This window comes from Mastigoproctus giganteus, chromosome 9 (assembly GCF_048544385.1).
Source record: "Mastigoproctus giganteus isolate SK-2022 chromosome 9, ASM4854438v1, whole genome shotgun sequence".
In the NCBI taxonomy this organism is placed as follows: domain Eukaryota; kingdom Metazoa; phylum Arthropoda; class Arachnida; order Uropygi; family Thelyphonidae; genus Mastigoproctus; species Mastigoproctus giganteus.
The window spans coordinates 104,978,697-104,997,960 of NC_143583.1; the positions used below are offsets into that span (position 1 = coordinate 104,978,697).

The window sequence follows — 19,264 nt, forward strand, 5'->3', positions numbered from 1 at the left end:
GATAGTAGTAGTAGTGGCATGTGATGCAAGAAAGCAAGTGTATGAGCTTATGTAGCATCAGCCAAAAAAAAAAAAAAATTACAAAACAAATCCCTCTAAATGTTTGTCCACCTCCTTTTCCCTGCTAGCAAAATTCCTATATATCATTGACAAAACCCCATGACCTGCCCTGGCAGCCTATCTGCATTGCTCAGAAAACTTCATATCTGACTGCACAATTACTCCCCAGTTATTTTTCATTTTCTACCACTTTAAGTGTAGTACCACACAGTTGGTACGTTTCTCTGGGGTTACTTCTACCCATATGAAGGGATAAAGGGCATAATGTCAAAATTTGCAGATAATATCAAAATCAGCAGAAGAGTCAATGATTAGTGCCAAGCAGTGCTTCTTCAGGACGACAGCGAGACTTTGGGGATGGTCAGAAAGGTGGCAGCTAGGCTTTAATACAACAAAATGCAAAGTTAACCCAATTTGAAGAGTAATTTATTTTGGGGTTGCTATTTCCCAACCCCAAAATAGCTTCTACACTTGGTGGGGTTGAACTAAAAATAGTAGAGGAAGAAAGATCTGGGAGTTACAATATATTTGGACAAAGTTCTCTGATCAGTGTAGGCAGCAAGGAAAGCCCAGTTTCTTATTGATGCTTTATCAAGCATCTGCCCATAGAGTTAGGGAAATCATAATCCCACTGTACAAGACAATTGTAAAACCACAACTGGAACACTGTGTTCAAGTATGGAGACCGCACCTGAAAAAAGACATCAAGCTTACTTGAATGGATCCATTAACCCCAGGGACTCATATCTGGTGAGTAAGTGCTTGGTACACCCATGGTCCTGAGCTGGGCATCATCATTTTATTCTTTCTTGGTGATTCTCTTCTACTTCTCTCTCTCTCTCTCTCTCTCTCTCTCTCTCTCTCTCTCTCTCTCTCTCTCTCTCTCTCTCTCTCTCTCTCTCTCTCAGGGTGACTCAGAAAATTTTTTTTTTTTTTTGGCTGGTGTGGCATAAGCCTCTGGCTTCCTTGCACTATATGGCTCATAATAATAATAAATAATAGATAGACAATGCACCTGGTGAGGTCAGAAAAATGCAGTCCATATGAGGAAAGACTTTGAATTTGGGTTACAAAACTTGAAAACTAGGCACTTTAGAGGAGACTTGATTAAGTAAAGTGTATTCATTTTACTTTTCTGAGAGGAGAAAGTATAATGAATGAGGATGAAATTTTTGCTGTTATAAATGATTTAAAAATTAAGCACCACGAATTAAAATTATGGGGATGAGATTTAGACAGTACTGCTGGAAGACTTCTTTTAGCCACAAAGTTGTTAATTATTGAAATAAGTTTCTCCAGGGTGTTTGGGGCTTGGGGAAATTCATGGATCAGCTGGGTACATACCCATGTGAAGAAGGAGTCAAATAGGTAGTTAACTTTATTGCTTATTATTTTTTAAATTATTTTATTTATTATTATTATTTTTTATTTTTTGGCTAGTGACATTATTTGCTCTAATCACATTATTTGCTCTATAAATCAACTCTAACTACTGACAGATATCAAAGGTAGATCACACGTTCAGCTTGCCACATTTATAAAAGGCGAAGTAATCAAATGAAAGAGAAAAATATTCTCTTTTGAGAGTTTAAAATCTGTCTACCTGATTCTGTCCAATTTATCTATTGCCTCTTTTTAATCTTCCCAATTCCATTAATAATTCAAAACCCTGGCTTCCTTTCTTTGAAACTCCATTCTTTAGTCTTAACTTTCCTAACAGTGAGGTAATCCTCCTTGGTAATTTTAAGTTTCCAAACTCAAGCTGGCTCTGTGGACCCAACTAGACGAGATACTGAGGCGTCTGGAATTACTAATCACCTTACATAGCTCATTCATCTGCACACCAGAATACAAGATAATCCTAACCATAAACCCAACACCCCGAACTTTCACTCACCAACAACTCTGCAATGCATATGGCCAATCTTAGCAGTCCTCTAGGTATTTCAGATAACAACTGTCATGGCCATTCGTAGCCTTGAGTTGTTTGGCATTGTAGGAATGGGATGATCTGCATGACTTCGTGATATTAAGGAAAAGAACAGAATTTCTATTCTTCTTGTCCTTGGTTGGCTTACTGCTTAAAATCTTATGATCCTAGTGTCTGCTCAGATCATGTCAGTGAAATTATTGCCATAGAGATTAAATCCTCTATTCTGCATTCCACCCTAAAACCTTGTATTTTATTTAAACCTTGGTTTTTCAATAAATGTGCTAAGATTGTTCAATATAAGAATGTGGCATATCACAGTTGGCTTTGATCAAAATCTCCAGCTTCATTTTCTGCCTACACTAATGCTACCAGTAATTGTAAAACAGACTAAGAATAGCAAAACTTGCTTTTTGTCCAAATGTAGTCAAGCTTTCAAATCTCCTACCAAAGGATGCAACTTCTGCCCATCTGTACTCCCACCACTGTTACAACCTGATGATACATCCCCAGCTAAAGATAAAGCCACTTATTGCGTCCCACTTTTCTTCTAACCTATATCAACAATATTGGTAAACTACCACCTGCTACACTCAATGTCTCCCATGGTCTTCTGACAAAAAGCTATTAGAAGAATTCTGAATAATCTCGATGCCAAGAAAGCTACAAGTTCTGATGGCATTTCTCCACTTCTTCTCAAAATCTGTGCTCCTGTTCTGTGTTGACTTTTTTACATTTTCTTATTCCACTGGGCTCGGAAATTTGCTCATATACAGCCAATTCCTAAAAAAATGGTGACAGATCCCTCTCTTCCAATTATTACCCAATTGCACTTACTTCTAAACTTCGGGGATAATGGAGAAATTGGAGCAATATGCATTCCATCACTGCCAATTCACTGGTGATATATTGGTTTACGTTACTAAATGTACTGACAAACAGTAGTATGATGAATTGTTCTTGCCACGCAGGACTGTTTTCAAATGAGTAGAGAATTTCAAGAACTGTTGTGGATCAATGAGTAATTTTTGAGTGTGCACTATGAAGCGGATCGCATGCAAGGTTTGATCATTTCTTCAAGGAAGCATTCATTTTTATTGTTCTAGTGTAGCTATTAGGATTCTGGTATGGGAGGTCTTGAAATAATTTCCCCACCATTATCATTCCCCAGATTTATTGCCTTATGATATCATCGGTTTTGACCATTTAAAATCATCCTGGAGACCACAAGTTCTGAAGTAATGATGATAAAGCTTATATCCTGAGATGGATGCCCATTTGTGTAAAAATTCTATCCATTAAGGACCTTAGCACTCTCACACTGATGGCACATGTCTCTGAGCAGCAGGTGATCACATGGAACAATCTGTAATCACTTATCACTCTGCTGCAACATTTTAGAAACACGAATGCACATTGACCATGGACCACTCATATAAAACTAAACATTCAAAATAATTCTAAAACTATAAGCATTTTTTTAAAAATACCAAATAAAATTCTTCTCTTCTTGGATAGTATTGTTCAAGTCCAGAATTATGTATGGTGGGTACATACAGCATAATAAAATGCACAACTTGGAGAGTATATTTGTTGTCAGACTTTGTGAACACCCATACTTTCCAGTTCTAAACATGTTTGACGAAGCAGATCAAAACTGAAAATTCACATTAATGTCACTGTTTTTATATATATATATTTGAATAATGTTTGAAATAGTTGAAAACGGAATCTTTAATAAAAATATAAAATAAAAAGATAAAGTAAATGTCAGAAGCAGCAAAAAGCATATTCCTCTATATGATGCTTGAAATATAAAAAGAAATTAGAATAAAAATTTTAAAAAAATCATGCCAGCAGCAAACAGCAGAGCGAAAATAGTCAAAATTAAACATAATAATCAAACCAACAGGGAGGGAAGAGATAAAAATATTGTAGCAGAAACTCTCCAAGATAACTTAGAAAATCTAAATGAAAAATAATAAAAAATAATCAATTACATTTTGGATGCCAATTAGATTGAAATTTAATGGCACCCCCTCTGACAGGCACCAAGTCCAAATTGCGTGAAATATGGAATATGAAATATTCCATGTGATCACCTGCTGCTCAAAGACCAACGGAGATGTAAACCAACTACAATAAAATAAAACAAAAATAGACTGACCATTATGCCCCATCTCAACAGAGGGCCACAAGGCCAATAATGGTCAGTGAATCACTGCATTTCAATCGCCGCAAAGGCAAGTTGATCGAAAGATCAGTCCCCCATCCGATCACATATCGAACCGCCAATGCAGAGGATTTGAATGGTGGTGGATTTCAATAGAAGTGCAGTGAAAATTAAAAGAGGACAGATACAAGAACTCCAATGCAAAGCCACACCACCGACAAAAAGTAAACAACCAAATTATATAGACAAATAAAATTTGTCTATATACTGATTTTTTGATCGACTCCCCTTTGTGGCAATTTGTCTGGCAATTGAAATGCAAATCTAATTGGCATCCAAAATGTAATTGATTATTTTTTATTATTTTTAATTTAGATTTTCTAATTTATCTTGGAGAGTTTCGGCTACAATATTTTTATCTCTTCCCTCCCTGTTGGTTTGATTATTATGTTTAATTTTGAGTATTTTTGCTCTAATATTTTGCCATGCTGCTGGCATGATTTTTATTTAATTTTTATTCTAATTTCATTTTATATTTCAAGCATCATATAGAGGAATATGCTTTTTGCTGTCTCAGACATTTACTTTATCTTTATATTTTATTTTTATTACTATTAAAGATTCCGTTTTCAACTATTTCAAACATTATTCAAATATATATATAAAAACAGTGACATTAATGTGAATTTTCAGTTTTGATCTGCTTCATCAAACATGTTTAGAACTGGAAAGTATGGGTGTTCACAAATTCTGACAACAAATATGCTCTCCAAGTTGTGCATTTTATTATGCCATATGTACCCACCATACATAATTCTGGACTTGAACAATACTATCCAAGAAGAGAAGAATTTTATTTGGTATTTTTAAAAAAATGCTTATAGTTTTAGAATTATTTTGAATGTTTAATTTTATATGAGTGATCCATGGTCAATGTGCATTCGTGTTTCTAAAATGTTGCAGCAGAGTGATAAGTGATTACAGATTGTTCCATGTGATCACCTGCTGCTCAGAGACGTGCCATCAGTATGAGAGTGCTAAGGTCCTTAATGGATAGAATTTTTACACAAATGGGCAGGCACCTCAGGATATAAGCTTTATCATCATTACTTCAGAACATTACATCATTACTTACATCCCAAACAACTAAGGCCATGAGGTGTCAGTGCATTCTATTCAGAGCTTGTTGTCTCCAAGATGATTTTAAATGGTCAAAACCGATGATATCATAAGGCAATAAATCTGGGGAATGATAGTAGTGGGGAAATTATTTCAAGACCTCCCATACCAGAATCCTAATAGCTACACTAGAACAATAAAAATGAATGCTTTCTTGAAGAAATGATCAAACCTTGCATGTGATCTGCTTCATAGTGCACACTCAAAATTACTCATCTATCCACAACAGTTCTTGAAATTCTCTACTCATTTGAAAACAGTCCTCCATGGCAAGAACAATTCATCATACTACTGTGCTAATATTCTGTAAATTTAAAATCTGGAAGTTTTTCTTTTTTGTATAACCAAAAACCCTATTCAGATAAAAGAATACAAATTGTAAATTTATTATACTTCTTTGTGCTACAGTGATATCCCTATTGACATATATTTACTGGTACTATTGCCATATTTACCACTATACAGGGTGTTTCAAAAATGATAGTCAATAATTTAAAAAGTACAAACTTTTAAAAATAAGAAAATAATTCCAGTGAACAATCGGGGCCACAAATGAACCATTTTTGAGATAATGCACATTTTCTGTTAAGATCTGCCACTGACTATGGGAGCACTAGTTTAGCAAAAAGCTGTGAATCCTTTGCTAAAGGGTGGTTTAATTAAACATAAGATAATACATTTTTAATTTTTGGTTTCAACGCTACAGGATTTTACAGATGTTACATGTTACAGGATGTTCTTTCTAACACCCTTTCCTCAACATCAGGTGTTATGCTTATGGGCCTACCTGCTCGTACTCCATGTGTGAAGCGCCAATGTTCTCTAAGGAGTTGATGTACCCTGATGAATGCGTGCCTGTTGGGCTGCCTTCGGTGGGGAAATGCTTCTTGGTACAAATGTGTAGCCTCGAGTGCGCTGCCGTTGGCTTTACCATACATGAAGTGCATGTCCGCCATACTCTTTGTTGCTGTAACCTCTTTCCATGTTGACTATCCTTTGACAAGTACTAGTATGCCTACTACGTCTTAGAGCATTAAGAGAGAGGAAACGGAGAGAATGAGCATAACCTAACCTGAACAAACAAGTCAGCAGTGCATCCCAACTCTGTACAATTCACCTTGTCAGTGGTGGATCCCAACTAGAAATGTGCAATATCTCGAAAACTATTCACTTAAGGACCCATGTTTACTAGGCTTTTTTTGCATATTGTAGTCTGTACAGTTCACTTTTAAATTATGACCATCACTTTTGAAACACCTTGTATATACATAACAAATTTCATGTGCCTAGCTTGATACACTACTTCTATAGCAATAAAAGTAGAGAGAGAACAATCTACACATGTGGCTCACCAAATATTTTAAATTTTAAAAAATTTATGACTGGAAAAAGGTTGGGAACCTCTGGTCTAGAGTAACAGCTTAAGCTACTCAACGTTTACCACAAAGTTGCTAAGATGAACTGCAAAAGCCATTCAATAACATATGCTAATGAAATAGAAATATTTTACAAAGTACAAGGTGGTGACAGTTAACGGATTTCTCTGATATTTACCAAAGATTAAACTTGAAGGTTCAACTGAGAGTTTGAAGAACAGGGTGGATGTCCTCGAAGAATCAAGCTCTCAGCTGACCACATCAATGGAGAGCTCACACTTGATCATCAAGCAACACAGCGCAACTCCCAAGGCAGAATGCGCTGGTCCCACAGGGGCAATTTTTTGTCGGTAACTCTATTGTCAGGGAAATATATTGTGCAAAAAGGATAGTTGGAATAGGGTATACTGCCAAAGACAAAAATTGTTAATGTTGCATGGCAGATATATTATAAGGGCACAAAACATGATATTGTTGTGCCATGACAATTCTAATGACATTAAGAATACGAGATCTACAGACTTACTTAACAAGTACCGGGCAATGTTGATAAAAAGTCACAGATTACAGTTAAATTTGAAAGTGTCTGCAGTTCAGCCCAGACACAATAGGATGGAGTATATGATGAGAACCTTGGTCAATTAATTTGGCCCTGGAGAGACTGTGCAAGGCACATTAGGTAGAATTTTTCCTGGCACAGTCTCTGCATGTTAACAAGAGAGACTGCATCTACAGGGATAGGATACATTTAAATAGAAAGGGTGCAAGAATACTGGCTGATGCTTTCAAGACAGTGTTGGGCTGGTTGGAAAACTGCTAACTTAGGGGGAGAAACACACAAAAAACCGATTAACAATGGCTGCAGATCGAGGTGAAGTAATTTCTTGCACTGCTTCGACTTGAACGAGCAGCAACGTTGAAAGCAAGGTGCTGCTGACTTCAAGGACTGCTGGAGTCATCCTTAGCATTAGCAAGGGCACATGATGTAAGAAAGCAAGCTTATATAGCATCACCCAAAAAAAAAACAACACATCCCATTCTCATTTCACCCATTCACTCGCACCAAATGATTGTCTAATTCTGCCTTGAATCTGTTTAAGCTATCAAACTTCTACAACGAAAGATGGAAGTTTGTTCCAGCAATCAACCACCTGCTAGCTAAATGCAAACTTCTGCACATCTATCCTACAACCGTCTTTCCTCAATTTGAATTTATGCCCTCTCAGGCGATTATTCTGAGCAACAGGAAGAATCCATTCAGCACTGAGCATGCTCAAACCATTCAAGGCTTTATACACCTTAATCAAATCACCTCGCAGGTGACTAGTCTCCAGACACTGTAATTTGCAAAACTTAAGCCTTTCTTCTAAGAGCACCCCTTTGTTCCATTCACTAATCTTGTTGCCCTTCTCTGTACTCGTTCCAACAGCTCTATATCCTTCTTAAAATGAGACCTCCAGACCTGTATACAGTACTCAAGGTGTGGCCTGATCATGGCCTTATACAAGGGGATAATCACCTTATCCCTGCTAGAAAAATTCCTGTATATCATTGACAAGACACCATGAGCTACTCTTGCAGGCTGTCCACACTGCTCAGAAAACTTCATATCTGCCTGCACAATTACCCCCAGGTTCTTTTCACTCTATACCACTGTCAGTGTAGTACAACACAGTTGATATGTTACTCTGGGGTTACTGCTTCCCATATGTAGTATTTTACATTTGTCAATGTTAAACTTCAGTTGCCACCTCTCAGCCCATCTCCTCAACTTTTCTAGATCCTGTTGCAGCAACGTACTGTCATTAGTGTCATTATCAACCCTGCCGACCTTCGTATAGTCTGCAAACTTGAACATTATGCCTGATATACCATCATCAATATCATTAATGAATACAGAAAACAACAATGGACCCAACACTGAACCCTGGGGGACTCCACTAATAACATTAGTCCACGAACCATTGATTACCACTGTGTCTTCTCCCACTCAACCATCCCTTTATCCAAAGCAGCAATTTGCCTCCAATGCCACACTGCTCCAATTTGTGCAGCAGTCTTCCATGTGCACCAGTATCAAAAGCCTTTCTAAGATCCAAATATATGATATCAAAATTATTCTTTGCATCCGGTTCCTTTGTGACTATATCATAGTATCCAATCAAATTGGTCAGACAAGACTTCCCCTTAACAAACCCATGCTGTGTTCGAGCTATAACTGAAGTCTTGTCTAGATGATCCTGCAATGCATCTTTAACCAGTGCCTCCATTAATTTCCCTGGAACAGAAGTTAAACTAACAGGTATGTAATTACCTGTGTCTCCCTTTGATCCTCATTTGTGGACTGATGTCACATTTGCACATTTCCAGTCCATGGGTACCTCCCTGAGCCTAAGGAAGCTCTCATAATAATGGTTAAGAGTTTGCTTACTTCCTTTGCCGCCTCCTTTAATATAACTGGATAGATTCCATCCACCCCAGGTGCCTTCCTTATGTTTATCTTCAACAATTTCTCCTCCACTTATTACAAGGTTATCTAGCTTACTGCCAGAGTTCAATACACCTCTGGCATTCCCCTCCCTGAATAACTCCTCATTTGTGAATGTAGATGCAAAATAGTCATTTAGTTTGTTAGCTACCTGAGAAGGATCATCAACAGTTGAACCACTGATATCAAGTGGACCAATCTGATTCATCCCCTTCCTTCTAGAGTAAAGAATTCTTTGCTATTTTTTCTTTACATTTTTTGCCAAAGATTTCTCATAATCTGCCTTTGCCTGTCTAACCTCCTTTGTGACTTGGTTACAGACCAGCTTATATCTATCATAGGCTTCTGTGTCATCTGTTAATTTATATGTATCCCATGAATTTTTCTTCTCTCCCACATGTCTAATTAGTTCATCTGACATACATTTAGGCCTAAATCTTGAACAATATTTCTTAGTTGGTATGAAAATTCCAGTAGCTTTGAAGATTATTTCTTTGAATGCTTCCCATTTTGAATTTGCTGTTGGTAATATCATCAGTTGGTCCCACCGTACAGAATTAAAATACTGTCTCAGACCACTGTAGTCACCTTTACAAAAGCAAAAACCCTTCCCTTTACACTGGCATTCCCCAGAGCACAACTGCGATCACTGCCACCTAGTGGTTCTTTTATCTGCAGATTCTTAATGCACGAAGAATCACTACTGATAATCAGATCAAGAGTATTACTCTCTCTAGTTTCCTTCCGAACATGCTGCTGTAAAAAACAATCATCCAATAAATCCATAAAAGCCTTGCTACTGTGTGAGTTGACCAACCAACAAATTCCAGTCAATCTCTGAGAAATTAAAATCCCCCAGTATAAGACACTCTGATTTACTGGCCCACTCTATTTTTCTGCACAATTGCTCATTATACTCATCAGATTCATTAAGACAACACACACACACACACACACCTACTCTCATTTTTCCTTTCCCAGTGCTTATGTCACACCAAGCAGACTCAACATTGCATTGTCCACCAACATCAATTAGATGCACTTCCATAGATTTAATGTGTTTCTTAACTAAGAGCATAACCCTTCTCCCTTCCTGTCCTGTCTATCCTTTCTGTACACATTGTACTCCCCAAATTCTAATTGTGCACTGCCTATGTCTGTGTGACACCACGTCTCTGATATCCCAACAATATTTGCCTTTGATGTCTTGACTAGCACTTCAAGCTTATCAAATTTATTAACTATATGCTTGGAATTGGTGTACATGCAAGTATACATGCATCTGTTTCTACTCTTAGTTACTTATTCCACTATGATTCTGAGCAGTCCTGAAAATCTCCATTGCCTTGCTTTCCAGGCTGCTGCTCAATTGCATTTCAATAGAAGCAGTGCAAGAATCACTTTCACATCTGCCAGCGGCTACTGTTAATCTATTTGTCCATGTATCCCCCCCCCCAAGCTAGCAGTTTTCTGACCCACCTAACTTTGCCTCAATAGCATCAGCAAATATTCTTGCACTCTTTCTATTTAAGTGTATCCCATTCCTGTAGAAGCAGTCTCTTCTGTTAACAAGCACATACCAGGCTGAGAAAAATTCTACCCCTTGAGCCTTGCACAATCTCTCCAGGGCTGAATTGATCGAAAAGGCTCTCATCATATACTCCCTCCTATCGTGTTTTGGCAGAATTGCAGACACTTAAATTCAACCCTAACTCACGGCTTTTTTTCAACATTGAAACAAGTAAATACATGGGCTGTATTAGGGTAACTATGAGTAAGAACAGATGCATGTATGCTTGCATTTACACCAGTGCTAGGAGCACAGTAACTAAATTTGATGAATTCAAAATGCTGGTGAAGGCATCAAATGCAAATGTTGGAATATCAGAGAAATGGAGTTATTAAGGGATGAGAATGCCAGAAATTTATTAAACTGTAACAGAGAGCTAAAGAATTTTGTAATAACTGAGAGCAAAGTGGAGGAGAAATTATTGAAGTTAAACATAAAAAAAACACCTGGGGTGGATGGGATCTACCCAGTTATATTAAAGGAGGCAGAGAAGGAAGTAAGTAAACCCTTAGCCATGGTTACACTGAACAACAAATTGTGGGTTATATCTTGTTACAGGCATGAAAGTACTTTTTAGATTTTAGGGTACTAAACATAAACATGGAAATAGTGCTTAAAATGGCAGATTGGCTCTTGTTTTCAGAAAAAAAAAAAAAAAAAGTAGTTTTTTATATTTATACAAGATATATTTTATTTATATGGCAGTAAGGTACATACCTGTATCAAATACAGGACCTTTCTGGCTTTCACTTGTATTCCGCTTCGGGAGCATTCCTTTTCACCATACAACAATAATCGGCTAACATGGCGGCACTCCATTTGCTTTTGTATCTTTGTTCCATCGCTGCAAAGTCTTAATGGAAGCGCTCACCATGTTTGTCGCTGACGGCACCACAGTTTAGTGGGAAGAAATCCAGCTGTGAGTGCAAGAAATGCATCTTGCACCCCAATTTTTTATAAGAAACAATAAGATCTTCCACAAGCTGCCTGTAGTTGCTGGCTTTAATATTTCCTAGAAAACAGGTTGAAACATTTCGAAAGGCTTTCCATGCTGATTTCTTGCTATTGCGAAGGACACATTCAAACTGTTCATCTTTGAAAAGTTGCCTTATTTGTGGACCAATGAAAATGCCTTAATCTTCTCTGTACTAAGTCTTGAGAATTTCTCTTGTAAGTATGTGAATGCAGGACCATTCACTTCCAAAGTCTTCATAAAATTTTTAATGAGCTCCAGTTTGATGTGCAGTGGCGGAAACAAAATTTTATTTGGATCTACAAGAGATTCAAATGCTACGTTCTTCATTCCTGTATTAATGGTATTAATGATTTTTGTTGAGGCCAACTCCTCTTCTTGTAGCACATATCCTTGGCATGACTATCCCATTCACAGAGAAAGCAACAATATTTAGTGCAACCCTTTTGTAGTCCTAATAAAATGGGCATTAAGGCTCACCTTAGAAGTGTCTATAAATAGTCTCCATTCTTCGGGAACGTGCCTCATGGTTTTCACATTGAGTTCACCCTCTGTTTGAAAGAATTCGAGTACAAAATGTTGTCACTTTCAAAGAATGATCTAGAACAGTGGTTCTAAAACTTTTTGGTCTCAGGACCCCTTTACACTCTTAAAAATGATCGAGGGCCCCAAAGCCTTAGTCTTATTATGAAAATAGTTTTGACCTTGCAGACCCCCTGAAACGTTCTCAGGAATCCCCAGGAATCTGTGGACCACCGATCTAGAAGAGTCCACTGTTTTGTAGCCTCGAGGCCAAAAGCTCTGCCTTATTCTTCAGCAGTTCAAGATCCCTGATGAAGTCATTAAGCGCACTCTCTGTGATCTTGTGGTTCAGAACGTTAAAGGTTTGGACAAAATGGCAAATCTCCTGACATACACGGCTGCTGTACTTCTTGATGTATATCAAGTTGATGCTCATCAGTGTCTTCATCTTCATCAGATTGTACAGAAAAACGGTTGGGTGGTTCAGGAACAGGTAGTACTTCACCGAGAAACAGGGGACAAATTGCAGATGGTATATTTGAGTACGTCACTGTCCACTTTTTCACATGTGATAAGATGTTCTATGATGTTATCACAAAGAAACTGGATGCAAAAAAATAATTTTGATATATACTTGGATTTCAGGAAAGCTTTTGATACTGTTGCACATAAAATACTGCTCTACAAATTGGAGCACTGTGGCATTAAGGGCAAGTTGCTGCTTTGAATAAAAGGATGGTTGAGCGATAAAACAGAGAGTGGTAATCAATGGACACTGCACTTAGTGGACTAATATTACTAGTGGAGTTCCCCAGATTCAGTGTTGGGCACATTGTTGTTTTCTATATTTATTAATGATATTGATGAAGGTGTATCAGGCTTAATGTCCAAGTTTGCAGATCATACAAAGGTTGGCATGGTGTTTAATGACAGAATGCTACTGCAACAGGAACTAGAAAAGTATTGCATACGGGTAGCAGTAATCCCAGAGTAACGTACCAACTGTGTAGTACTACACTCATGGTAGTGGAAAATGAGAAAGACCTGGGGATAATTGTGCAGTTCTCTAAGCAATGCAGACAGGCTTCCAGGACATGGGGTTTTGTCAATGACACACAAGAATTTTTCTAGCAGGGATAAGAAGTTGATTATCCCATTGTATAAGGCAATGGCCAGGTCACATCTCAAGTACTCCATAACAGGTCTGGAGGACTCATTTTATGAAGGATGTAGAGCTGCTAGAACGAGCACAGTGAAGGGCAATGAGATTGGTAAGGGGAATAAGGATGCACTCTTACCAAGAAAGGCTTCAGTTCTACAAATTTCAGCATCTGGAGACTATACAACTGTGAGATGATCTGATTAAGGTGTTCAAGGCTTTGAATGGATTGAGTGAGCTCAATGCTAATGGGATTCTTCCTCTGGCTCAAATTACACACGAGGGACACAAATTCAAATTGAGGAAGGATGGTTGCAGAATAGACAATGAAGAAGTTTGTCTTTAGCCAACAGGTGGCTGATTGCTGGAACAAACTTCCATCAGTTGTTGTGGATGTTGATAGCTTAAATAAATTCAAGGAAAAGCAACTAGAAAAACTATTGTAGGGAATGGACAGGTGAAATGGGAAGTGGTTTATTTTATTTAAATTTTTTTTTTTTGCTGATGCTATATAAGTTTGCTTTCTTTCGTCATTTACCACTAGTAACTAATGCTTAATTAGAATATACAATAATTAAACTATCAACGTCCACAACAACTGATGGAAGTTCGTTCCAGCAATCAACCACCTGCTGGCTAAAGACAAACTTCTGCATTGTCTATTTATGGGGATGCATTTCTATTTATGGGCAAAATTCCAAGCAAAAGGAAACAGCACTAGTAAGAGTTTATTTACACAAATTTTTAATTCAGGAATGATTATCAGACTTCCTTATCTAGAATCGGAACAGACATATCTGCTCAGGTTCTAGACAAGATTTGACAAGAAATATCAGAACAAACATGTCCCAATATCTCCTTTAAAAGGGACAGAAGTGACAACTGCTAAACTTTTCTTAGAAAAAGAGTGGCATTTAGAAGACTAAGAAGAAATTATTATAAAAATAAAATCTTTTATCCCTCCTCCAAGATAAGTTTGTTCCATTAGTGTCTGTTCATAATTCACTGAGATAAAAGTTAGAAGTGGGATGTGATGAAATTTTTGAAATTACATGTAAATGGTAATCCTTAATAAAGCTTGACCTTAGTTTTGCTTCCTACATATCATTACTTGGATTCCCTCAAGTCACTGCTGGCAAAGTTGTGGCAGCAATATTGTTCAATAGCAGATTTGGAAGCTTCCAAAAGAGACACCAATAAATTTCATCTGGTAGCCATTCTGCAAATCCATTTCAAAATTATAGTTTTAAAAGGTACCATGACACTGTATAACAACACTGAAAGACATGATTCATAACTATTACTAATAGTAAATGAAAGAAAAAACAGAACTTATATATAACAGTCCAAACATGGCTTGTATTAATTCTGTTACCCATTAAGCATGGTGGCAATACTTCATTGCATGATGAAAATATTTACCACCAAGTAATACATAGACAACGGGGGGGGGGGGGGGGGGGGTATAGGTACCATGTTTAATGAAGTAATTGAGTTGCAGTATGTTAGGTTTAATAATACTGCTGAACCTTTCAGCAGGGGATATTCAGGATATTGATAGTTCTACAGCATGAAGGCGTAAGCAGAGGATCTGTTTCTGCAGACTGACCACACTTGGACAAAATTCTACATAGATGGCTATATATCTGCATATTTACTCCAACAATTTTACACTTCGATGTGGTAGTCCCACTAGACCTGCTAAACTACCTTTTCAATTATTAGTGGAAGAATGGCTCGTTATGACCAATATCAGGAGTCAGGTCTCAATGAACTAACCAGAAAAACACATTTTTGTTAAAAAAAAATTAAATAAAATAATAATGATAACAATTACTAACATGGTCAGACATCTCTTGGATATGATCATGCAAATTTTAGACAATTTTTCCTCTCTGTCCTCATTCCCTTCCTCCCCCATAAAAAGCAAAAGGTATATCTCACAAACAACTGGAAACTGGAAACAAATAAAAATTTAAACAAGTCAGATAATGTACACAATGAGTTTCATTTCATGTTACCATTAGAAAATAGTAATAATTCATGATTTATAACAAAAAAAAAATGAGCAAAAAGCAACAACTTTTATGCGGAAACTGAGAGAATTATTTCTGCACATCCGCCACACTGTCCATTCATTCCTCCAGCCAGTGCATGGCAACAAACACAATATTCAGTGCTTCAGTTGCAATATGGTATACAGATAACATAACATCCAGCGCTCCTACAATATATGGTATACAAATGGCCTAGGTGATATGCATGAAAAAAAATAATAATGGCTGGATTTCTATTGGCTTACTTTTAATGAAATTTGGGAAGCTCAACTAATTTTCCTAAAAGGTTCAAAGTAAAATTTCATAAATATCCATCCACTGAGATAAGAGTAGCATTATTACATGCAGATGGACAAAGAACTATAAACTTTCAGATTTCTACTGGCCCAATTTTAATGAAATCTGTGATTGGCTTGACAAATCTTTTAAAATGCCCAAATATAAAATTTCATGAAAAACCATCTAAGGGGTGCCAAGCTGTTACACATGGACAGACAAACATGGTGAAGACAATGGGTGCATTATGCATATATGCTAAACCGTCTAAGAACTGCATGTCCACTCTCATTACACATTTCCTTGACTTTTTAAATCATCTACTACTTGTTTTTATTTTGGTGGGGGGGATTGGTTTGGTTTGGTTTTTATGAGGTGGGGAACTAACCATTACTGGTGTGTTATTGCTTTAAGGTTTATGCTTTGATACAGATTTTCTCAAGATCAAATGATATCAACTGAATGGTTATCAATGGTATGATCTGGAGTGTCCACCTAACAACTGTACAAAGAATTAACAATGACAAATGCAAGGTACCGTGCATTTGTCATTGTTATGTTATCATGGATACTCTTAATGGGAATAAAACATTTGTATAAAAATTGCAATAAATTCAGTAAGAGAAAATAAGTACAACCCATATCAATATTTACACTAGATAACAACACCTCAGTGTATATTAGGGATACCAGGTTTTAAAAAATAAAAAAAATTGGACACTTGCATACTGACGTGATATGCAAGACCAGAGCACATGTAAATCATGAACATATGATTGCTATGTAACCATGTGACCACCAGGATCTATCGCAGGTTACTATGCTTTGAATTCTGTTGCTGTTATACTTCCAAAACTCATGTCTATTAGGAACTGATGTTGAATCAGTAAACCTTAATTTATTGTGATCGTTTTCTTTAAATATTTTTAACCTGCAACATTTATTCTGTTTCATATAATACATCTCTTATAAAACCAAATGTTACAAATATGAGATGTGTTTTAATTCCAACAGCATCAATGATTATTTCCTGTTTTGCAATCAGTAACTAATATCTAATAAAATGGGAAAAAAGTACCACCTATGAAATGCACGGGTAACAAAATTTTCATTTAATCTCTAAATAAAATGGCACTATTACACATTTTCCCCTCCCCAAACTAGATAATAAAAATTTCAAAATGATTGGTTGTTACAAATTTTTTTACACAATGGAGAACATGCAATAGCATTCCATAAAAGCTAATTTGGCACTCAATGAATAACAAAGTGATGGCAGCCAGCAAGAGTATAATTTGGTTACTTATAAAATAATTTATATCAATAATATTTGAAAAATATTATTTTTCAAATATTTCTTAAAGTAATAGAATCAGGCTTTCAATAAATGAATTTGCCATATAATAATTTTAATTAAACACAGTTAAGAGAATTATGGGATTATTAAAATAACAATTTCTGCTGTACAGAAAATAAGGTATAGTGGCATATAATTAAGAGTGTTCCAGTTCCAGCATTTGGAAAATCAGCAGAGATGGTAATGAAGAAGGAAATTAGAAAAAAGTGCTTAAAACAAAATAAATAAATAAAACTATGAAAGTGCTATTTTTATATACTTTTGAAAATTGATTAATACATGGATCCAATATAGAATTTTTCCCAATGAAAACCACAAAATTATATTTGCAATAATGATAAATGTACATGGAGAGATCCAGGATTGGGTGGGAGGATATTTACTAAGATTACTCTCTCCCTACTAAGATTATTCCAAAGGTATGTATCTGCATGTTATGCTTCTGCATTAGCTGTAAACATACTTTTTATATGTTGCTTCCCTCCCCAACCCAATACTGAATTTCTCTTCTTTTCCTATTATATCAGCTAGACCCCCATCAAAAAAAAAAAAAAAAAAAAAAAAAACATGAAGGCTGGATCTGCCTTTGTAAACATAACAGGATTTGAAATAAAATACTGAAGAATGAAACAGATGATTCAACAACAACAACAAAATAAGTTTACAGTGTTTATACTTACAATAACACATTCAAAAGATAGAATAAAAACAGTGCAAGAGAAGGCTGGAATGAGATCCATAATACAGAAAGGAAAAGAAATAAATCTGGAATAAATATGAAATAGAAAGTTAAAACACAAATCAAAAGGAAGCACTTGAAAAATGAGTAATTCAGACTAAATAAGGTTTTGTTTCAAAGTGAACTAATGAAGAAATTCCCACAAAATTTAAAGAACCAGTATGCAGGCAAAATTGAAAATCTGCTAAACTTTTATATTTTATGTAGCAGCAGAAATTAAAATATTAAACAAACAAAACAAAATTATGTATAAAATTTTAAAGAACATTTTTTTTTTTTTTAAATGCTCTGCAACAGTAGTCCAGTGATAAGAGGAATTTATCTGTTGTCTAAGTAGCTAATATAACAGCATACATTTAACAAATGTGTGTGTGTGCGCGTGCGCACACACACACACACACACTATACACACAATGCAAAAATATATTTGATTCAAACTGAGTGAATGTGCATGGATATTTTTTATATTTGGTACAGAAAATGTTTAAAAGTATGTTCTATATGCATTTAGCACACATTCAAAGAAATGGACTTCTTCCTACTTCTGTCCAAAATAGAGTAGATGGCCAATGTTATTAAAAAAAAATAAAAATATATATCATGCAGAAACAATTAAAATCAAGCAACATATTAATTGCATAATGATGTTTTCTGGATGGATGGAGAAGGAGAGGGAGGAAAGATGGCAAACATACAGATACCTTTTAATATTAAATTATTCCAGAAATCACACGCCATATTTTTTAAGCTTTTCATTGGGTTTGTCTTAAAGGTCTTATAAACAAGGAAACATCCTATGGCCTTCATCTGATATGTGATGTGTTTTCCATTGCAATGATGGGAATTCCTTGGTATATCAACTATAACAGGCCATTGATTCATATCATGAGTTGATGTGCATGTTTTGCAAGCTGAAAACCAAGAATAAACTCCAGGGGACCTAACTCCCCCAGCTGAGACCAATTAATTACAGCTCAAAATGAATAGACCTTTAAAAATTCTTCCAGTCTCTGATGAGATCTGAACCCAGATCTTTCCAAATTAGTAGCAACTCCACTATTGTTACAGAAGGGTCTGCAATAATGAATTATATATATATATATATATAATTAAAATATTTTAAGCACCTTTGATTATCATTTTACACTTGATCTTACTATGTGTTCAAACTGTGTCATTTAAATTAATCTTTTGGGGACAAAAGCCTTTTTTCCTGATTTCTACCCTAAACAGTGGGTTTTTCAGCAAACATGCTAAGGCTAAGAATATCACAACTGGATTATTCCAAAATCTCCAATGTCATTTTTTGCCTACATTAAAGCTTGCAACAACTTTAAACAAGTGATTAATAGATCCAAACTGGTTTCTGAAAAGTCCCACAGTAGGAAACATATGTCTTGTTCAA

General features: G+C 36.1%; 1 protein-coding gene across 1 annotated transcript in view; it reads right to left on the minus strand.

Annotated features, from left to right (window-relative positions):
• The window catches only part of LOC150080612 (uncharacterized), a 143,677-nt gene extending 125,839 nt beyond the window's left edge, over positions 1-17,838 (minus strand). The window contains exon 1 of the mRNA XM_090380754.1: positions 17,801-17,838. The gene's annotated coding sequence lies outside the window, so the exon portion shown is untranslated. The remainder of the gene's footprint in view (positions 1-17,800) is intronic.
• Between the last annotated feature and the right edge of the window lie 1,426 nt (positions 17,839-19,264).